Source organism: Musa acuminata, chromosome BXJ3-4, assembly GCF_036884655.1.
Source record: "Musa acuminata AAA Group cultivar baxijiao chromosome BXJ3-4, Cavendish_Baxijiao_AAA, whole genome shotgun sequence".
Classification (NCBI taxonomy): Eukaryota; Viridiplantae; Streptophyta; class Magnoliopsida; order Zingiberales; family Musaceae; genus Musa; species Musa acuminata.
Genome location: NC_088352.1, coordinates 9,842,984 through 9,867,172, shown reverse-complemented (window position 1 = coordinate 9,867,172; position 24,189 = coordinate 9,842,984). Strand labels below are relative to the sequence as shown.

At 41.3% G+C, this 24,189-nt stretch overlaps 1 long non-coding RNA gene across 1 annotated transcript; it reads left to right on the top strand.

The window, feature by feature from the left end:
* Window positions 1-675: 675 nt before the first annotated feature.
* LOC135635058 (uncharacterized) lies at window positions 676-22,642 on the top strand. The gene is made up of 5 exons (XR_010495540.1): window positions 676-834; window positions 19,720-19,837; window positions 19,925-19,987; window positions 20,083-20,201; window positions 22,222-22,642. It is a non-coding gene; the product is annotated as an uncharacterized LOC135635058 (long non-coding RNA).
* Window positions 22,643-24,189: the final 1,547 nt, after the last annotated feature.

Below are 24,189 nucleotides of genomic sequence, written 5' to 3'. Positions count from 1 at the left end.
TTTCGATCGACGCGCGAGCCGCCGCTGTTCTTGGGCTTGCGCTCCGCAAAGAAATAGCCCTCCTGGCGATCGCTGCCTAGAAGATTCCACGGCTCGGTGCCGTAGACGTCCGCGAAGGCGACAGCGCGGCCAGGGAGGGGTGCGCCGGCGACCCAGTTGGCGAGGTAGTCAACCAAGAGTTCCTCCGCCGTGGGAAGGAACCTGTAGCCGCTCGGTACGAGGTCGATGGGCTCCATTGATGGACGACTAAAGACGGTTTCTTGACTGGGAGAGGAGAGGAAATCAACGAGGAGGAGAATGGAGCAGAGGAGAGGCGAGAGTCGAGGGGCGAGAAGACGGAGTGAGAGTGGGGGAGGCGTGGGATATATGTATATATATATATATATATATATGTAGGCAACGGGCGCGCAGAGTGATTCTTGAATCGAATCCATGTAAGCGTGTTTCCTGTTCTGGATTCCGAATCCCCAAATTAATTATATTTATAAGATTTTAGCGTCGTATTATATATTTAATTTGAAAGTAACTTTCACACGTGCTCATCTTCTTTGTATCTCTAAATCCACCGAGCCCTTCGCCCCGTTCGATCTGTTTCTGCTCGGGAACGGAGGTGAGCATTTGGTACGAAACACCTCATCTTTCAGCGAAATGCATGGATTTTAGGGCTGATTTTGAGTTTTCTTCGATCGATTTCAGGTTGGTTCGATGATCGCGAAGACGGAGGAGGTATGTGAGCTGCTTCCTCCAGTATTGCCTTGTGGTTTGAGGGTGGGAGCTGACGGAACCAATCAGAGGGGCGAGGAGGGTGATCATTTGCCCCTGTATGCCAACAAGGTCCGTCGCATGTTGATTTCCTTTCCATTCTTGCCACATTGTCGCTTTGGGCTTTACTCATAGTTTGTCATTTAGGTTCGTATTTGGTGTAGCAACATATGAGTAGCAAAAATGATAAGTAGAAGTAATCAGATCCTATGAACTAGCAGACTGGATTGAAGCAGAATGATCTTTGACAATGGTTACTTGACATCCATGAAAAATCTTATCAATGTTCTCGGTTGGGACTCCCACCGCCGAGTGTCAACCACAGCGAAACAAAATTTTGGACAAGTTTCTCTACAATAAAGATTATATGCTGAAACACAGTGACAAGCTTGAAATTTTGATTACAGCCTTTTAGCATACACCTCAAGGGTTTTTAAAAGCAGCAAATACTTCAAGACTGAGTAGAGTTATCAGCAGAAAACATAGGATGGATGGACCACAGCAACACTCACCAATAAGATAGCAGCAGCATAGGACAACAATCTAGTGAGAGGATAAAGTAGCACAAAACAATAGCAAGTGATCTCCATTTCACAAATCAAATAAATGTAGCTGATTCATTTTGTGATCTCATCTTTTTCATGCGGATCTATTGATTAATCTTATCTTCTTTTATTTTAATTTGCCTTGTTTAAGAACCTATTCTGGGAAATGATTGTCCTTTTCAAGACCAGTGGGTGTATTTTCCCTTTCCTTCCTGATATCAAAAAAAAAAAAAAGCGGGAAAGTTTTTTACTTTTTAATTTCTTGAGAGGATTGAGTTTTTCTTCCAAAGTATACTCCTTAGGTGAATTGGTATTTTTTTTATTTCCTGTTAAACAAGTATGAGAATTTAATTACCTCCACGCTATATTAAACTTTTTGATTGAGGATAATAATTTTCACTGAAATGTTTAACAAATTCTTGTTGAAGGGTTTTGGCAAAAAAAACTTTTGTTGGTAAGATCAATTTTGGTGATGGCAAGATCGGTGATGGAAAAAATATATATATTTTTTGCTATATCTTAACAAATAATCAGAAAATAATATTTATTTTTTTCCTCAAATCTCTGAAGTCATCTGGTAATATTTTGCAAGCATATGAACACCATATACCATGACATAAACATCAAGGAGTCCACTATTCTGAGCATGTGAAAAATAACAGCAATTGGTGTTTAGCTAATATTCATAGTAATGAAAACTTGCAAAGAATGCAAGAAGCTCTAGAAATGAGTTTATCTTAGCAGCAACAACATTAAAATAATTTCTCACAATTTTCAAAACTTATTGTTGAAGAAAAATGAAGGTGATTTGAAGTTTGTTTTACAACTTCATTTCATGGAAACTCTCTAAATACGTTTCACAAATCCAAGTTCCTCTTCCACATAAAAGCTCAATATAAGAAAAGAACAAATAGGATACATGCTAAGATATAGAACAATATGTAGAATGGATGATCCAATCATGGATCACAGTATGATGTTGATCGGTGGTATTGGCCCATGAACAATCCGGTATAGTCGGTATCGATGTACCATATGTCTGAATATTAGTACATCCCAATTTTTTTTTTTTAAGCCAATGATGATTGGAATTCACAAAAGATAATTTTTACGTATTTAATCCTAATTAATGATAACTTGTTATATTTAAATAAGAATATAGTGTCTATGAGGCATGAAAGAATAGGAATAACAGGTTATAAAGATGAGAAAGTGAATTTATCTTTTTATAACCACCAATTTGACCCTAAGTATCCCTAATTTAGGTCTAAATGTAAGAGAAAGAACCTAGTTGAGACTAAACATAAGAGAATGACCTTAATCACGTTTAATCTTTGTACAAAATGATGATAAAACATAGATAAAAGCTAAACGCTCTCTCAAATTAGAGTGAAATTCCATCATATGTTGAGTTCGAATCCCTCCTTTATTTAAATCAATATCTTGATTACCACTAATCACCGATCATGGACTTTCACAAAGAAAAGTGTGAGAAAGAGTGAGAAAGCGGATGAGAATGAGAGTAATACCGAGTGAAAAGGGGGACACATGAAGATTTAAAGTTTCAAAAGAGGCCTTAATGGTTAATTTGAGTATTCGGGTTTCGCTTGAGCCGATTTGGATTGGTATCAATCAAATTTTGACCGATACAACATGAGTTTTGAAGGTACCGAGCGACATATCATCTATGCTTGGCTGATACCTCACCTGATTCTTGCATACCATCTGAAACGGACTTATCACTTTCCAATCAGTGGGCAAACCAGTACGTACAGCTCGTTTCATATTATTTTGAATGGTACGCCGTATAATGCATCAAATCATGATTGCATATGCTATTTAATTTCCACATTTCTATTTAATCTTTGTTCATCAGTGAAATATCATATTCCTCTACTGCTGTATACTTTAATCACACAAAAAACAGAGAAAGACTCCAATTTTTCATTTTGTTCTAACAAACACAGAAACAGAAGGAAGGGGTGATTCAGAAGTTTTTTTAGGAACAGAGTATTAGAACAAAACTTTAAGAGTATAAAAAAATAGAAGCCATGAACACTCTAAGCATCCTTCCGAAAAGCCACTGCTCCTGGGTGGTGGAGCAACATATTGAGGTGATCATGTTCTTAGAATGTCGATGGGCTTACCTTTTATCCATGGTAACTTAGCCATAAACAGTGATGGCCTTTAGGGCTTACATTCTAACAATCACTGTTCCTTTTGTTCCTTTTATCAACAATCCATGCGGAGTCTCTTCCCAACAAAAGTTATGACAAAATTTATGGCTTTTGACTTCCTTGATAAGCTTCCAATCCTGTTTATGGTATCAGAGCCAGCTTATGGGTGTTCAAATCGTTGTTCGTAATAATTCTTTCCTGTAAACTGTTGGACTAGTTTATACAAACTGTAGGTTTCTTCCTATTTTAAGACATCAAAACTAGTGGCACAAAGGCTGGACCTAATAAGTCCACTGGACTTGAAGTCTTAAATAACCATGAATGAAGTATCCGATCTAGAAGTAAGTCGATCAAAAGACGTAAGGTTTCAAAAGGGCAGGGAGACCCGAAGGAACACCGATAAAGTGAGACGACTAAAATCTAGAAAGGATAAAGAAAACCAGGTTATGAAAGTCTAAAAGTACATGTCTGAAAAATGGGAAGAAGCCATACAACAATGGTACACTAATTCTCACACTTCAAAGCTTGACTACCTTGACCTCGCTGAAACCCATAGCCCCACCAGGAAAGAGCTAGCCCATAATCTTGCGATTATTTACGATAGAACCTGTCTATCTAGTAAAGTCAATTTAAAAAACTTCAAGGTCATTATTGAGAAAAATCAGAATCTGGAGAGGGAAATCAAAGGACTCAAGCACTCCATAAAAACTCTCACTGCCTTACACTCTGAAAATAGACCCCTTATGAAACAAGAAGTGCGTGATTTAGTTGCAGAAATTTCCAAGCAACCAAAACTTGTGGAGGAAGAGGCTCTCAGACTAACTCAAAGCCTAAATCAAAAGCTGCAGAGGGTTGAACAACTTCTATCAAGGATAGAAAAACAAATTTTTGGATGAACTATCTATTCTCCAAAAACACCGAATCCTACGAAGAAGCCCTCAAGGCCACAGAACCTATTGATCCCCCATCCTTAGGATTTCTCAAAACAAACGACTACCCGGGAACCCTTAGCCACCAAGCAGCTGTGATTAAACAGCACAACACACAAATCCAACTCCTCACACAGATCGCTGAGGATATAAAGGGGATACAAACAGAATTACAAGCTATAAGGAAGCTTCAGCAAGCTAAGACAGAACCACCCCAGAGCATCCCAGAAGATTTGATAGCAAAGCTCTCCAATTTAAGCCTAGGTCCCTCAAAAAGACCTAAAGAGGCAAAAGGAAAAAATTTGGTGTTCAAAGATCCTATACAAATCCTGAAACAAGTCCAGAGATGACGACCAGAACTCAAGAAGTCTCCACATCTGCCCCCTTGATCGAAGATCAAATCCGAGATTACAGAAGAAATCAACGTAGGATCTTTAACGCTCGCCAAGCGACAAGACGTGCAGGACAAAGATTATTTGGAGGTTTTAGCCTCCACCCAACATGTCCTAGAACAACAAATAGACCCTCAGGCACAACTAAGGTTATCTATGCGTGAAAGATCTACTATAGCACCAGCTGAAGAGCTATACCACTCAAGAAGGGACGATGCCCATCACAGGGTATACGTTCATAGATCTGAAGAAGCCATGCTGGTTACAAATAACCAGGAGGATAGACCCTTCATCATAGAGGAAAGTTACGAAAGGCTTCAGAGGAGTAGAATGCAATATATCCACCTGGGAACACTCCAGGTACGGCTACAAACCCTGCATCGACAGGAAGAAGGGACACTGGCACTACTAGTGTTCAGGGACAACAGATGGATGGATGATCGGTCCATCATTGCCACCATGGAAGTAGACTTGACTCGAGGGAGTCAGCTGGTCTACGTAATCCCCGACATCATGATGACAATAGGGGACTTTTACCGCAATATTCAACTCTCAATCCTCACCAGAGGATATGACACATGGCGAAATGGTGAAGCTAATTTGCTTGTCACTAGAGGAATGGTGGGGCGACTTTCAAATACCCCGAATGTTGCCTTTGCGTACGAAGTATCAGGGGTGGTGGACTACCTCACCAGCCACGGTGTAAGGGCACTACCAGGGAGGAGGTACTCTACAGCAGACATACAAGGAAGAGACTGGGTCATCCGACCAACCCAAGTCTCAATACCAATGCAGCCTTCAGAAGCACGAAGCCGAAACTTATTAGATGGAAGGATATCTATCAGCTTTGACAATTACAAAGCTGCATCTACATCAAGCCGAATCAACTACAATACTGCTGATGACGAGACGTTCAGCGATGAGGAAGAAATCCGGAGCCACACAATAGCTGTCATAATACAAACAGCAGGCAGCGAAGATAATGAGGCGGAAGGCTTGCGGAAAAACCTGAATTTTTATTTTCAGGATATTAACGCTTCATAAGATGATGGGGAGATGCCATATCCCCAAAAATTTCAAGAAGAAATTATAGCAGAAGGACTTGAGGAAAATTGGGAAGTGGAATACCCACAATTAGCAAAACTCTCCCAACAAGTATATTCCTCCTCTGCCGTATCAAACTACAGACCACCTACAGACTCTACTATGTGCTAGTCATAAGTGCCCAGCAAGCCAATCACGTGAGTGATGACACGTGTGACTTGATATAGAATCTTTTTGCTTATTATATTTTGGCGTATATCACTTTATAACTATTGCATAAATGCATATATATTGTGATGTCCTTGGATTTGTGCAATGGGAATCGGATCGTGATGAGATCACGATAATGAGATCGATTCACCTTTAAACACATATCCTAAATAATCCCGGTCATAGGTTACTCGAGAGGGACATCGTGATAACCGGATAGACTGGTGTGCTGTATACCCGTCCATATGATGGATGCAGCTGGTCTCATAGCTGCTCGTGTAGGGACACTAGGGATACAGTACAGGTGCTCATTGGAGAATGAGTTCACTGATTGATCCGCTTACGGAATGCTGGATGGTTGATGATGCCTTATTGTCAGACAACGATTCCGTAGTCCTAGTGGTGTATCTGGTTCTTAGACTTGAGACACCAAGGATGTCCTGTATGAGTGCTCCACTCTTTGATACCAGACTTATAGGTTTGGCTGTTCCCAGATCTAGTACAGCTGGTCATTGGGAGTGGTAGTCGACCTTACGAGGGCTATTGAGTGTCGATAGAGGATCATCCACTCTCGGTATCATGAGAGGAATATCCCATGTGTTCTTGCTCAGACAAATCCCTGGCCAGGGTCATTCGGGTTGAGAGAGAAAGAGTTCTCCGGGAGAATCCGATTAGAGCGAGACTCGAGTAGAAACCATATGGGTCTGACAGCACCATGCTCGATATACGGTCTCTGGGATATTAGATGGATGAGGGACTATAGGTACATGGTAACTGAGGACAGACAGGTCCAATGGATTGGATTCCCCTGTATCGTCTGGGGACTACGGCGTAGTGGCCTAGTACTTCCGTAGTCGATGAGTCGAGTGAATTATTACAGAGATAATAATTCACTGAGTTAGAAGGAGTTCTGACAGGTATGACTCACGGCCAGCTCGATATTGGGCCTAGAGGGTCACACACATATGGTAGGCATTGCGATGAGTAGAGGTTCGGATATGAGATATCCGACGGAGCCCTTGTCTTATTGGATGCAGATCCAATACCCACTAGGGAAAGGACCCATTAGGGTTTTGACACGGGATCTCTATAAATAGGAGGGATTCACAGCCTCATAGGCTAGAGTCTTTGCTTGCCCTTCCTATTCTCCTCTCCCTCTCCCCCTCAGAGTAGGTCTGGAGTTTTGAGGAGCGTCGTCGCAACCCTGCTGTGTGGATCACCGCTAGAGAGGAGGACGCTTGACCTCCTTCACCCTCTCCTAAGGATCTGCAAGGAAACAGGGATATACGATCTCCCTAGGTAACACAATCTTTATACGCAGTTTTGTGTTTTTGCGGATTTTGCGCACCAATCTTCGCACGACGATGAACATCTTTTTGGGAATCGGGGATTTTTGTTTTCTTGTTCTTCCGCTGCGCATATGATGTCGCCCCCTATGATTTCCCAACAGTGGTATCAGAGCCAGGTTGTTCGTGCGAATGATTGGTTTTGAACTGCGTGTATTGTGTTTAGGAAGAATTTTGACGTCAAAATCGTTGACGCAAAAGCGAGGAAGGGCAGCAACAGTTGCTGCCCTCGATCTACATGCCTGCAGCCACCTGCAGCGGTAGCCGCAGTCGCAGCCAGGCAGCACAGCGCCGGCGCATGCGCAAGCGCTGTGTCTGCAGCAGCCGGCCGGCGGCCTGCTTGCAGCAGGCTTGCTGCCGGCGGGGCTGGCAGCCCGCGGGTAGAGGCGCCGCGGGGCAGCAGCGCGGGCTGAGGCACCGCAGGGCAGCGGCGCCTGTGGCCGCTGCTCCCACGGGCAAAAACCCCGCAGGGGCGGCCGCCAGCGAGGCAGCACCGCCTGCGGGCGCTGCCTCGCCGGCAGAACTGCCCGCGGAGGCGGCGACGCCCGCGGGGGCCAGCGGGCGTGCCGCCCGCAGGCGAGGGCAGCGCCCCGCCCCTCGCCGCACAGGCCGCCGCCGGTAGGGTGGCGGCGGCGGCAGCAGCGAAAAGGGGAAAGGGCATTAGGGTTTTCTGGGCAAAAAGACAGTTTTGCCCCCTCGGAATTTGAGAAATTCCAGTTTCTGTCTTTTGTCCAAATTACGAAAATACCCTTAGGAATTAAGAAATTCCCTATATATCCCTGATTTCAGAAAATATTAATTAATTAAAAGGTTTAGTTGATTATTATTTTTATTATTATCTAGTAGTCCTACATGATGATGATTATTTATACATGTGATGTATGATGAGTGGACGGATGATCATGGACCGTGTGATGTGTGTACTTGTGATTATTATTATTGAGGTCTGCGAACCTCTATTATATTTCTCGTTTATTGTCGGGCCTGCGTGCCTATGATTAAGTTGTAATCACATGAGGAGGCGCAGCGGGAGCGTGGAAGCCATAGCGGGACCCACGAGACGGACGATCGTGATGCATGGAGATGCATCAAGATGTCGACGGAACCGACGAGGACGAGATGGACGATCACAAGGCATGGAGATGCAACGTTGCACACATAGATCTTGATGTGAGTGATTAGGCCTACTGGCTCGGGCCTAATCATATTAGGTTGTGGTCCATGATCATCTGGTGTGATTGCTTATACACATACTAGATATGTATATATATTTGCATGCGATGTAGATATATATTAAATATGTATATGTGTGACATGTCATATTAGGAGACCAAATCATAGAAACATCTCTCGATAAAATTAAGTCGGTAAACGTGAGGCAATTAGATTGACCTACGTGGCCTTCCATCGTTATGAGTAGGAACCGAATCCCGGTGTAGGTTGAGTTGGTCGAGTCCCTCGAGACTCACCTATATCGCGATTCGCTATCTTGCTTACGACATAGAGATGTCACCGGTGACCTGAGGGCATGATATGCTTGGTCGAGTCCCTCGAGGGTATATCATCAAATCAGACTCATCTTGTAACGAAGGTGTTGACTTAACCGAGCATTATGGTTGGTCGAGTCCCTCGAGGCCATGGTGATTCGGAGGCCGAACAGGACGGGAATCACAAGGAGTTGTGATCGGCAAGAGTTGTCTACCTTTTAGGCTTAGTGTGATTGGTCGAGTCCCTCGAGGTTACACTAAGACGCTGATTGGATCCTGATCCCCACTAGAAGTCTGCCGGAGACTTCCGTTTCACGTGCTGAGGGTGTCGCGTGACTCGTTAGTAAAATAGTGGGAGCATATTAAGATAGAAGTCCATATCTTGATAGTTTATTTCTTGCAAAATCTGCATGTTATTCATTTTTGCTACATCTTTATTTTCAGAAAATGTCGCTTTCAAATCCCTTACGTGGCATACTTGATGTCAACCGCCTCACTGGTCCAAATTATACGGATTGGCTCCGTAACTTGAGAATTGTTCTCACAGCGGAGAAAATCGTGTACGTCCTTGATACAGTGATGCCTACGCCCGAAGAAGGGGCAAGCGAGGATGAGATCGCTCGCTACGTGAAGTACATTGATGACTCCACTCTTGCTCAGTGCTATATGTTGGGCTCTATGACTCCAGAGTTACAGAGACAACATGAAAAGATGGATGCCAGATCCATTCTCCTACATGTCCGTAAATTGTTTGAGGAACAGGGAAGGACTCAACGATATGAGATATCCAAGAGCCTTTTCCGCGCTAGGATGACTGAGGGGACACCGGTTCAGAACCATGTCCTAAAGATGATTGAGTGGATAGAGAAACTCACAGGTCTAGGAATGGTCCTAGAGGATAACTTGTGTGTGGACATTGTGCTTCAGTCCCTACCAGATTCCTTTTCACAGTTCATAATGAACTTTAATATGAACAAGCTTGAGGTGACTCTCCCAGAGCTCCTCAATATGTTGAGGGAGGCAGAGAGTACTATTAAGAAAGAGAAGCCAGTTCTCTACACTGGTGAGACCAGAAAGAAAAGGAAAGCAGAAAGGTCCCTTAAGAAGGGAAAGGGCAAGGGCAAACAAGGTAAAGCAAAGGTTGCTAAGAAAGACCCAACAAAGGACAAAGGCCAGTGCTTCCACTATGGTAAAGATGGGCAATGGAAGAGGAACTACAAAGAGTACCTTGTAGAAAGGGCGAAATAGAAGCTTGGTGAAGCTTCAGGTACATTCATGATCAATCTCCAATTGGCAGATTTTTGTGATAGTGCATTGGTATTGGATACCAGTATTGCTTATTACATCTACAATTTATTATAAATTCTAGCAAAGCTGAGGGGAGATTGACGAGAGGAATATTGCATAAAGGTTTGTTTATGCAAGACACCACTCCACATATCATGAATATAAATGTGTCCAAAAGGAAACGAGATGAGTTGAACAGTGCATACCTGTGGCATTGTAGGCTAGGTCACATCCATGAAAGAAGGATTCAAAAGTTGCTAAATGATGGATATCTAGATCCATTCGACTATGTGTCATATGCAACTTGTGAGCCTTGCATTCGTGGAAAACTGACCAACTCTCCATTTAGTGGAACTGGAGAGAGAGCCACTGAGTTGTTGGAACTCATACATAGTGATGTATGTGGACCCATGTCAACTCATGCCATTAGAGGTTACTCCTACTTCATTACATTTACTGATGATTTCTCAAGGTATGGATATGTGTACTTAATGAAGTACAAGTCCGAGGCCTTTGAGAAATTCAGAGAGTATAAGAATGAGGTGGAGAACCAGACTGGAAAGAGTATCAAAACTCTTCGATCAGATCGAGGAGGTGAGTACTTAAGTACAGAGTTTACTCACTTCCTCAAGGACCATGGGATATTATCCCAATGGACACCTCCTTATACACCTCAGCTCAATGGTGTCTCTGAAAGGAGAAATCGTACATTATTAGATATGGTACGGTCCATGATGAGTTTCGCTGACCTACCCATCTCATTCTGGGGATATGCCCTAGAAACCACAGCTTACCTTCTGAACAGAGTTCCAACTAAGTCGGTGGTGTCTACACCATATGAGATATGGAAAGGGAAGAAGTCTGATCTTAAGGTTGTTAAGATTTGGGGCTGCCCTGCCCACATTAAAAGACACAACCCCGATAAGTTAGAATCAAGGACAGAGCGATGCAAATTTGTGGGACACCCCAAGGAAACTTGTGGGTATTATTTCTATCATCTCGAGGACCAAAAGGTCTTTGTAGCTAAGAGAGCAGTGTTCCTTGAGAAGGAACACATTCTTAGCGGAGATAGTGGGAGAATGATAGAGTTGAGCGAAGTTAGAGAACCAAGCTCAAGCACCACTCTACAGCCCGAGTCTGTTCAGGTACCTAATACACAAGTATCAACTTTACGCAGGTCTGATAGAGTATCCCATCCTCCTGAGAGATATGTGGGACATATTAGAGCAGAGGATGTAGAGGATATTGATCCTCAGACCTACGAGGAGGCTATTATGAGTATAGACTCCGGGAAGTGGAAAGAAGCCATGAATTCTGAGATGGATTCTATGTACTCCAATAAGGTTTGGAACCTAGTTGATGCACCCGAAGGTATTGTACCCATCGGTTGCAAGTGGATCTTTAAGAAAAAGATCGGAGTAGATGGAAAGGTAGAGACCTATAAAGCAAGGCTAGTGGCTAAGGGGTATCGTCAAAGGCAAGGTGTTGACTACGACGAAACTTTCTCACCCGTAGCAATGCTAAAATCCATCAGAATTCTATTGGCTATTGCAGCACACTATGATTATGAGATCTAGCAGATGGATGTGAAAACCGCATTCCTCAACGGGAACCTCGAGGAGGAGGTGTATATGATGCAACCTGAGGGATTCGTGTCCAAGAACTGCCCAGATAAGGTGTGTAGGTTGCTTAGATCCATTTATGGACTAAAGCAAGCTTCCCGAAGTTGGAACATAAGATTTGATGAGGCAATCAGATCTTATGACTTCGTTAAGAACAAAGATGAGCCTTGTGTATACAGAAAGGTAAGTGGGAGCGCTATCACCTTTTTGGTGTTATATATGGATGACATCCTCATCATTGGGAATGACGTAGGAATGCTATCCACTGTAAAGACTTGGTTATCTAGACACTTCTCCATAAAGGACTTAGGGGAAGCATCCTATATCTTGGGGATTAGAATCTATAGAGATAGATTCAAAAGGATGCTTGGCTTGTCCCAGTCCAGGTACATAGAAACTATTGTCAAAAGGTTTGGCATGGAAAATTCCAAAAGAGGTCTCATACCGATGAGACATGGGATATCGCTTTCTACGAGTATGTCCCCAAAGACTCCAGAAGAAAGGGCGAACATGGATATGATACCTTATGCCTCAGCAATAGGGTCTATCATGTATGCCATGCTATGTACTAGGCCTGATATAGCGCATGCTCTGAGTGTCACGAGCAGGTATCAGGCGGATCCAGGCTTGGAGCACTGGAAAGCAGTAAAGTGTATCCTTAAGTACTTGAGAAGGACTAAGGATCTTTTACTAGTATATGGAGGTAATAGCCTTAAGGTTGAAGGCTACACTGACTCAAGTTTTCAGTCTGATGTCGATGATAGCAAGTCGAATTCAGGGTATGTGTACAACTTGAATGGAGGAGCAGTGTGCTGGAAGAGTTCCAAGCAAGATACCACTGCTGACTCGACCACAGAGGCGGAGTACATTGCTGCATCAGATGCAGCAAAGGAGGGAGTCTGGGTGAAGAAGTTTATCACAGATTTGGGAGTCGATACAGATAGCGACAAGTCGACTTCCTTATATTGCGACAACTATGGGGTGATTACTCAAATAAGGGAACCCGGGTCTCATCAGAAGTGTTCTGAGGAGGTTCCAGCTTATAAGAGAGATCGTAACCCGAGAAGATGTAGTAGTGGAAGAGTTCCATCCGAAGATAACATTGCAGATCCACTGACAAAGCCGTTGTCTCATTTTGTCTTTGAGCGTCACAGGGGTCTGATTGGGATCAGACACATAGGTGATTGGCTTTAGGTCAAGTGGGAGATTGCTAGTCATAAGTGCCCAGCAAGCCAATCACGTGAGTGATGGCACGTGTGACTTGATATAGAATCTTTTTGCTTATTATATTTTGGCGTATATCACTTTATAACTATTGCATAAATGCATATATATTGTGATGTCCTTGGATTTGTGCAATGGGAATCGGATCGTGATGAGATCACGATAATGAGATCGATTCACCTTTAAACACATATCCTAAATAATCCCGGTCATAGGTTACTCGAGAGGGACATCGTGATAACCGGATAGACTGGTGTGCTGTATACCCGTCCATATGATGGATGCAGCTGGTCTCATAGCTGCTCGTGTAGGGACACTAGGGATACAGTACAGGTGCTCATTGGAGAATGAGTTCACTGATTGATCCGCTTACGGAATGCTGGATGGTTGATGATGCCTTATTGTCAGACAACGATTCCGTAGTCCTAGTGGTGTATCTGGTTCTTAGACTTGAGACACCAAGGATGTCCTGTATGAGTGCTCCACTCTTTGATACCAGACTTATAGGTTTGGCTGTTCCCAGATCTAGTACAGCTGGTCATTGGGAGTGGTAGTCGACCTTACGAGGGCTATTGAGTGTCGATAGAGGATCATCCACTCTCGGTATCATGAGAGGAATATCCCATGTGTTCTTGCTCAGACAAATCCCTGGCCAGGGTCATTCGGGTTGAGAGAGAAAGAGTTCTCCGGGAGAATCCGATTAGAGCGAGACTCGAGTAGAAACCATATGGGTCTGACAGCACCATGCTCGATATACGGTCTCTGGGATATTAGATGGATGAGGGACTATAGGTACATGGTAACTGAGGACAGACAGGTCCAATGGATTGGATTCCCCTGTATCGTCTGGGGACTACGGCGTAGTGGCCTAGTACTTCCGTAGTCGATGAGTCGAGTGAATTATTACAGAGATAATAATTCACTGAGTTAGAAGGAGTTCTGACAGGTATGACTCACGGCCAGCTCGATATTGGGCCTAGAGGGTCACACACATATGGTAGGCATTGCGATGAGTAGAGGTTCGGATATGAGATATCCGACGGAGCCCTTGTCTTATTGGATGCAGATCCAATACCCACTAGGGAAAGGACCCATTAGGGTTTTGACACGGGATCTCTATAAATAGGAGGGATTCACAGCCTCATAGGCTAGAGTCTTTGCTTGCCCTTCCTATTCTCCTCTCCCTCTCCCCCTCAGAGTAGGTCTGGAGTTTTGAGGAGCGTCGTCGCAACCCTGCTGTGTGGATCACCGCTAGAGAGGAGGACGCTTGACCTCCTTCACCCTCTCCTAAGGATCTGCAAGGAAACAGGGATATACGATCTCCCTAGGTAACACAATCTTTATACGCAGTTTTGTGTTTTTGCGGATTTTGCGCACCAATCTTCGCACGACGATGAACATCTTTTTGGGAATCGGGGATTTTTGTTTTCTTGTTCTTCCGCTGCGCATATGATGTCGCCCCCTATGATTTCCCAACACTATGGGGCCAGCAAACTACCCCCCCGCCATTAACATAGAGTCAACCATCCAGAAGCCTACCTTTGAAGGATATACTAGGCAGGCCAAATTAAAAAAAAAGGATTTTTCTAAAGCATGGAACCTACCCTCAGCGTTTCAACAGCAGGGAGCCATGTTCATTATCCCTACACAATTAGGGATGTTTGATGAAGTTTTTATGAGATGGGAGTCAATAACTAAGAATTTAGTTTCACTCCAAGGATTCACAGATTCCCAAGCAAAGATGGAATTTATCGAAAATCTGCTCGGTGAATCCGAGAAGCTAGCTTGGATCCAATGGAGGATGGCGTACCCTGACGAACACTATACTAAGAAAGGTCAGCAACAGCAAGATATACTCCAAGTTTGACCTAAAATCTGGATTCCATCAGGTGGCAATGCACCCGGACTCTATAGAATGGATGGCTTTCTGGGTACCAGATGGACTATATGAATGGCTGGCAATGCCATTTGGGCTCAAAAATGCCCCTGCAATATTTCGGAGAAAGATGGATGCCTGCTTCAAAGGTACGGAACAATTTATAGCAGTCTATATAGACGGCATCCTAGTATTCTCTGAAAATACAAAGGACCATGCTAAGCATCTTCATAAAATGCTAGAAATCTGTCAAAAAAATGGATTAGTATTGAGCCCGACAAAAATGAAGATTGCAGTCAAAGAAATAGAATTCCTATGGGCAGTATTAGGAAACTCAAGGATTAAGCTGCAGCCCCATATAGTAAAAAAAATTACTGAGTTCAAAGAAGAAGACCTTACAACCAAAAGGGGTTTAAGGTCTTGGCTGGGGATTCTAAACTATGCAAGGAATTACATTCCAAATCTCGGTAAACTCCTAGGGCCTCTCTACTCGAAAACAAGCCCAACAGGAGAAAAGAGACTCAATGAACAGGATTGGAAGCTTATCAAGGAAGTCAAAAGCAAAGTCCAATAGCTTCCTGATCTAGAAGTACCACCCCCAGATTGCTATATAATTCTAGAAGTTGATGGATGCATGGAAGGATGGGGAGGAGTGTGTAAATGAAAAAATAAGAAAGGAGACCCAAGGAGCACAGAAAGAATCTGCGCCTATGCTAGCGAAAAATTCAGCCCCATCAAATCAGCTATTGACGCAGAATTACACGCAGTCCTGAAAACTCTTGAAGCCCTAAAGATCTACTATCTGGACAAAAGAGAGATCCTGATAAGAACGGACTGTCAAGCCATAATCAGCTTTTTCAACAAATCAGCTCAAAATAAACCGTCAAGAGTCCGATGGATGACATTCATTGATTATATCACCGGAAGTGGGGTTGAAGTCCAATTTGAACACATTGAAGGAACAAGTAACATCCTCGCCGACTCCTTATCTAGATTAATCAATATTCTTTTAAATGCAGGATGGAAGGAAGAACAAAAGGACCAACTATCACTATTGGCGGAAGCAACCCAAGAACTCAAGGCCAAGCCCAACCCAAAGGCGGAAGCCTTTCTGAATCAAATAGCCTGCAAAATAATAGCCTCCTATTCCAGTACACTGATGAGCTCACCTGCCTTCAAAAAGGAAAGAAAAGGTTACTTAATGACGAAGACTCCACAAAAAGAACGCTCGGAATCTTACAGCAGAAGGCAGCAGAACAAGCAATCAATGCCTTACAACAATACAGAGACATCCACTCACTTAAAGTGGAAGAGTACCGGCGGCGAAGCTCAGGAAAAGACAACTGGTATAAAGACTGGCTACCAGCTGTCCTCCAGCAACAACAACAGCTGGAAAGAGCCCTGGCGCTTACAAAAGACACCGCCCAAAGGACGCCAAACTTCAGCATCTAAGAACACGGTGGACCCCTAACTATGCTGAAATCATGCAAAACACCACCACCTAATGCAATAAGTTAGATAGTCATGGGCTGAGCCTCGGGGAGCCGCCCAACAAAATAAGCTGGCACGCAGTATAGAGCGTACCTTCACTACTCAGTAGCACTTTTGAGTTGTGCCTCGGGGAGCCGCTCAAAATTTAAATAATTGTACCAGAGGGAATATAAAAGAGAAAGCGAGAAGAACGTGATGGGGCCCAATGAGTACCCGGTTCTATCCGCCTCTTCTATATAAACCTCTTAGTAGTTCTCTTGCAGAACAGGCAGTCGAACACTGAAGTTCTACTTGAGCAAAAATCCCCCCCAGATCTTTGTAAGAATCCTTTTATTTTCCTAAGTTCCTTATATATATCAGTTCTTAGAATGTAAGTCTAAGTATTCCTTTTGTTCCTTTTAAAGCCGATCCTGTTCCTGTTAATTTTTTTTTAAAGCCGATCCTATTTATCTGTTTATGTATGTCTAAGTATTCCTTTTGTTCCTTTTAAAGCCGATCCTGTTCCTGTTTATTTTTTTTGGCTTTTGACTTTTGTTGTCTAAGTATGGCAAAATCCATAAAGGACTTTTTTGATTTAGGCTAACTTTATGGCTAAGAATGTAAGTCTCTTGTTCCTTTTGTTACCATGGGCTTTGTTACCTTTTGGGCCATAAACAGCATATGGCTTTTGTTATCATAGACATACTGCTAACTTTGTTGGATCTGATGGCCCAAAAGCCATCACTTATTTTGTTTATGGCTCTGATACATATGGCTTTTGTTATCATAAACAAAATACCTTTTGTTTTGTTATAGAGCCATCAGTTATCATATACTGATAACAAAACAAGGTACCTTGATGGATTTGGCATTAATGATGGCCCTATTTTGGGCCATCATTAAAGCCGATCGCGTATGCATTGAAACTAAAGGAAATAGAAAACAAGAGACTGTCATGCTCAAGGTAACAAAAGGTATCTGAACCATCATTACCATGAGCATAAAGCCAATCCGATCCACAGGCATGACAGGCCAATCTTCCAACCTGGGTATGTAAGCCGAGGTGAAACAGGATCGGCTTATGGCATTTAGAATGTAAGCCGAGGTGAGCATATTAAGTATATATAAAAGGTATACTTAGAGCCATTATAGGAAGCCCATGGTAGTATCCTACATCAACAAAAACATGATTTCCACAAATTACATTGATTTGTGCTGAACTATATGTGTTGGAGTTACAAATTTGATAAAACTCCATGATTTGCAGTTACAAAATACAGCATTTAAATTTGAAAAAACTTATTCATGCAACTGCACAACCACGGTTAGATATCGATTTGACATCGAACTATATAAATTAGTACCAATTAGTATATATTTAATTTTCATTACATTTTCTGTGGTATTAGATGGTATAGACCAGTGTGCCATCCAAAATATTGGTGTCGTAGTGGTTCGATTGATTGCTGAAATCGGAACTGTGTTGACTTTTAAAATCTTAAAGTGCCAAATCGTGCAAATTTGTGTCCTTAATCATTCATTCAGGTGGAGAGCATACATGCATGAGTCCCGTTTTTCTATTAAGATCAGAGGCTTCCTTGATCATTTGGTGAAGGGTTGATTTAGTGGTTAGTGTCTGATCGATTTGTATAGTGATTAGCTTCTTGAGACTCGAAAGAATCTTTATGTGTCACCCCCATTATTTTCTTTGTCGATATTGTTGGTTGAGTCCTTTTGAACTCTTCCATGGCCTAAGCCTCCTCATAACGAAGGCAAGAAGCATGGATCATATTACATGATGCAGAACTGCATAAGAAATGATCTGCTTGACTTTTGATGGGCCAAGAGACGTTTGATATTGAGTATTTTGTTGACCATAACTATAGATCTCACTCTTAAATTCTATCACATTTTGGAATGTGTAGCTAAAATTTTAGCTATGTGAAATTTGAAGCATCGGGGACTTTTGTTTTTAATTTTGGGTGATTAGTAGTCTTTGATTTGTATTTGTGAATGGAAATGATTTGTATTTTATAATTAGATCGGGGTTGCTTTGACATTTTCTTATAAGTAGAGTTGATCTTTTTAGATGGTAAATTATATATATATCCTTGCAAAAGCTTGAAGAAGCCATATCGTGAAGGATGGAGTTTTAGTGTTCAGTCTGGTGAACGAGATTGATTTCACAAAGACCAGAGGAAGCATACGTCTGTTTAAAAACGTGCAATACACTAGAGATGCATGTTTTGAAAATCTATACATATGATGGATCAAAGACATGGTTAAAAATCTAGTGAGCTTCAGAGACAATCTTCCAACACTCTAGATGCTTGGAAAACAAACTTGTATGGATCTGTATAACTCTTTGCCTCACCCTCAAAGATATACATTCAATGTCTATTATCAGTTCTTCTACTTTTGTACCTGTTGGTAGATCTCATGCGCTCCTAATCTAGTTTTGGTTCTTGTAAGTAATACAATTTCTGATGTACTCTACAAGAACTCTAATAACATTTATTGGTCCGATTCGAAGTTGCATATCTGTATGCATAAGAGAAACTCGAATTTTGATTCTTTTCATCAATTTATATTTCATTGGGATCATAATTATAGTTGGAGCATCTTTGCAAGAGCATCCATCATCATTCAATTTTAAACTTTCCAATGAAAAATAGAGACATGATTTCATTTTTGTTATATTTATTGGTATCTTAATTTTATCAGATACAGCGAGGCTTAAACTCTTCACATGTTTGTGAATAATTGCTACAATGAGGAAGAAAAACTATAACGCCTGAAATTAGTGGCCCTAAAGTAATAAATATAATTGCTAGAATCTGCTATCAATTTCCCTCAGTCGATGTTCATGTTATGTGTGCATGTGTGCACACATGAGAAGAAACAACTTTTCCTAAATGATACTCTATTGCAAACTTATTTTTGGACGGGAAAGAAAAAACATTTCTCAGAAGAGGAAAAGAAAAAAAATAAAAGAAGTATTGGTCTTCTGCTCCCCGTTTCTTCCAAATTGTTGAATTGAAAAGATGGGCTTATGTTTTGTGTTATTGTTATTAATTATCATGTCTTCTTATTTATGTCATTGAGGCTGTTCCGTCATTCTTTTTTTTTTCATTTTTACTTAGCATATGGCCTTTGTTATATGTAGTCCATAAGTATTAAGATTGTTTCTTTATCTGTTTCCTAGTTTCTGATTTATTTTTATAAGTGTTTGCTTCCAAGAATCTGTCTTGATAGTATTGGTTATTGTGCCACATGGTACATTCCAAGTCAATATATTTCTTTTATCTACGAAAACTTAACTAGATGATGATATATAATCTTTTGCAGATAGATTTTGAAGAATATGCTGCAAAAGCTAAAACTTTACCTGTATATACTACTAAGAAGAGCAAATTGTTCCTTTATGGGCTTTACTAGCAAGCGACTGTCGGACCAGTCAATACTAGTATGTGCTCCTTAATATCTTCTGATTCGTTATTTTCATTCTTTGCCAAACAAAATTTTGACACTTTTATCTTTTGTCTCTTTGCAGGCTGACCTGATATATTCAATATGAGGGATAGAGCCAACTGGGAAGCTTGGAAGGCAGTTGAAGGTTTACAAAATCCACTTGACAAATCTTATATATATAAATATATATAACTTGTTGCACAAAATTTATTTCTTATTTAATATTAGTAAAATTGACAGGGGAGGAAGCCGAAGGAGGTGGCTATGAGTGACTACCTAGCCAAGGTTAAACAGCTGCTCGAGGCAGCTGCTACTGTTGCTTATGCTACTTTGTCACACCTTGCTCTATGTAGTACCATGTAAGCTGTTACCTTCTATCTTGAACTTGAATCATCTAGTGGATGTGTTAGTTATGGATTTCATCTCCTTTGTGTCTTAACAATTGACACTATCTGAAATCTAATGCAGTATCTTATCATTTCATTAGTGTTTCATTCGAGTTAAGATGCATGCGGATATCAAGTTTTTAGGTCAGCAAAGTTAAGTGTGGGCATGTTGAATGAGCATTACCTGCAGCCCATATATTTAGTGAAGCTTCATTGATTCCCAGTAAGACTGTAAATTGTCTGTTAGGTTCTGTTCATTTTTCTCTTCGGTCCTACATGCTAGAGATCTTTTATCTTTGTTCAGTTTCTTCCCCTTAAAACCTAGGCGATCTGTGATAAAATTTTATTAGAAATTTAATAGTAATGAGTGTATATAACCTTGAAATGAAAAGGAGGCTTTTTATAGTTGTCTTCCTATAGTCTGATTATTTAGTCTAACAGTCCTGGTAGAAAAATCCTGTATATTTTATCCGATCTTCTGCTATGACTTTTGGGCTTCTTTCTACATCCAAATTTGTATAGAATGTGTTTTGTGAAAGGCATGGATAGTTGTAATGCAGACATTGATCGAGTGTTTTATCTTTCAGTATGCCATCTGACGTTTATTTGCTTATGGTCTCTTAAATATCTCTGTCAAGCATAGTATTGGTTTTGATCACGTTGGCCTCAAAACTGTGATAGTTTTCTCTAATAGACTCGATTACTCAAAAGAACTTTGCTTTATGGAGTTAATTAGGCAAGACATTCTCTTTTAGAAGAAAATGATCATTCTGATTCCAACTAGCAAGATTTTCTTTTTCCTCTTTCCATTAGATTCTCGTTTGCTAACTCCAAATAATGTAGCTTACAATTCTGTTTTCCTATTTGCAACTCAAGCCTTTTGCCTTCCTTTTCTTCCATATCAACTACAGGAACGCAATGAATTTTGGGTTCTCAAATTTGTAATTTCATCAACTCTCTATTGAACTCAAGTTTGAATTCGTGGCATACTCTCTGAATGAGGTGGATTATTTTGTGTGTAACATGCATAGAGACTCCAGTAAATGTCAGTTCTTAGATCATGGCATGATTCTGTTGAACTCAAGCTTTAAATGACATGCATAACTGATCTTGGAAGAACAGCAAACAAAGATAATTTCTGATGGTAACTGGGATAAGTAGTAGATGGTAGAAAATTTTTCAATGAAACTATTCTGATGACAGCAGCAAAATGATTGTTACAGTCAAAATTTTGATGAAGTCATTAAGTCATTGCAATTGGATTCTTGGTTTTGTCTTCATTTATAACCTTTGCCAATGCTTGTGTTTTTTTGCTGCAACTTGAAGCATTATGATTTTGTTGCTGCTGCATGGTTGACTGCAGTAGGAATTTGTCTCATACATATATTGAAAGCATCAAGAACAATTTTAGTCAAACTGTGTTCTTAACTTTTTTTATTGTTTGAATCGAAACTCTCCTTTTCAATTATCTTGCCTTCTTGATCACCTCTCTGGATGTTGATGAGCTTAAACTCTGCAATAAGAACAATTTGGCTTGGCTAAGTTTAAATGCTTGAGGAGAGGGAAAAACTCAAAATATCTTTCTTTTTCTTCTATTTTGTTTTATTTCTACATCTCTAGTGCCACATGATAAAGGAGATGATTTTTTGTTCTTCCTATTTGATACTTCTGTCCCTGAATTCTTTCTACATCTCTAGTGCGGCATAATTGCTTTAATAGAGCTTGGTTTCCTCGCAATGCTCATATAGATACTTGCCTATTGACAACTTCAACTAGAAATACTTGTTTGGTAGGTTGCACCTAAATGCTTCGAATTTTTTATTGTACTAACCTTGTTTGTGCTGAAATTTAGATGGATGAATTTATTGACTTTCTAAACAATAATAAAAACACAGATAAACCTGAAGAAATATATATATATATATATATATATATATATATTCAAGTGCTTAATGATCCATTTTAACTGACCTTTTGCTTTTAAACATGTCAGGGTGTCCTCGATATCGAAGTAAAGATCATGCTGGACTAGGATCCTAAAAGAAAGCAGGGCACCATGACTCCTTTGCCAGATCATGTTACAATTCATGCCCCAAAGGAGGAAGAGGAGTTACACTCCAGAAGAATTTGAATGCTACAACCTTTGCAAAAGGAATTAGGATTACATTTCTTCTTCATAAGCTTTCGGCATGTAACAAGTCAAAGTTCTTCTGATTTATGCGCTTGAACTAGTTGTAGATTAACATGAAGGAAGATTGGGAGTCCTTAGGCCCATATCTTAGTTTGTTCCAATCTTCTCAGGAGTGTTATTTGTTCTTATCATTTGTTTTGAAAACCGACGCGGTTACTCCCATAAATTTTTACTGTTTTGTAGACTTGATATTAGTTATTTGAATTCGTATGTAACTTCCAAAGATGGAATAGTAGACTCAGATTGGTTGTTCAAATTCATTCAAAATTCTGAATATGTAATTTAGATGTAATTTGACCATTTTTTCGAGTCAGTAAGATGAATGGTATGTTCTTCTATCTCAATTGTCTTGTATTTCTTAACGGTGGCTTATCAGGACTAGTTGTTGATACTATGATATTCATCTAATGAATTTAACATGATGCAGGCGTTGTTCTCGCTCACTATTGAAATCCGATCATATCATATCAACAAGATTTCTGTAGAGAAAGAGAATATGCATTTCCTACTATGATATGTGTGTTTAATCTTTTGCATATCAGTTAGAATTTTTTTGGAATTTTTTTATCGATTCAGTGATTAAAGGTTTGGTTTTCGATAGTATCGATTCAGTGATTAAAGGTTTTTAACGATGGATTGACTTGCAGCAGCTTTGTTATTTGTTTCTGTTGTTGTTGTGGACTTCACTCGGAAACAAAAAAAGTTGGAACATGTTTCCGAAAGATGATTGATCAAATTTGCTGCCTTGCCTCTGATACCAGTCGTCCAAACCAGCAAAGTCTGAGGTTGAGAGAACCTGTTGATATCATCTCTTTCTCTTCGAACTCGACGAAACAACATTGATACCATTTCTTATAGATGCCATCGTATTAAGGAAACAACAAACAAAACATGAGATGAAAATTGCACTTTGTTATGGCCAATATTTACAGGAACATAAAATTTTCTTTCCCTTCCATTGTTCTGTAATACATGAACAAACATCATTTTCCGTATAAGCTTTCATACAAGCAAGCTACAGATCCAACCACGAGGTCATAGTCGAATCAATAGGGGTGTCATCGGACTTCACAAGGGCTTCAATCCATTGCATGAAGTCGTCATTATCATCTATGTTCTCCGTCTGCTCACACCCAACAATCTCGATCGATGATGACGACGAAGCCGCTGCGATCGTGGTTGAATCAGTGCTGGTGCCATACATCACCGAGGCTGGAATCGTGTCATCGGACATCAAGGAGGCATGGACCCGTTCCCGGCTCACGAAGAAGTCATCGTCGGTGCTGTGCATCTGCTCGCACGCAACAAAGTCTATCGACGACGATGAGGAGGAAACATCTGCGACCGTGGTCGAATCAATCCGAGTGTCATCGGGCATCGAGAGAAGATCGACAAGGCCTGGCGGTGAGGCCTTCGGGATGGTAGTCAAGGCTGTGTCGGTGTCATCCGACATCAGGAAGGCTTCAACCCCTCTGGCGAAGAACGCATCGTCGGTGCAGTTCTGCTCACCGCCAAGATCGACCGACGACGAAGACGAAGCCAAGAATGCTTCCAGTTCTTCCGTAGTTATCGGGAGCTCACCTCCACCAACGTCCGTTGATGATGGAGAGGCGGCTGCGACTCCGGCATCGTTCGGTGCAACGGAGTCGACCGAGGAAAGATGAGTCTCCGGGGCTGTCACAGCAGGAGCCAACGAGGAATGTTGCACCGCCGCGGTTGGATGTGGTGAGACGTCGGACTGCAATGCTCTGCTGGGATGTGCAACCAACT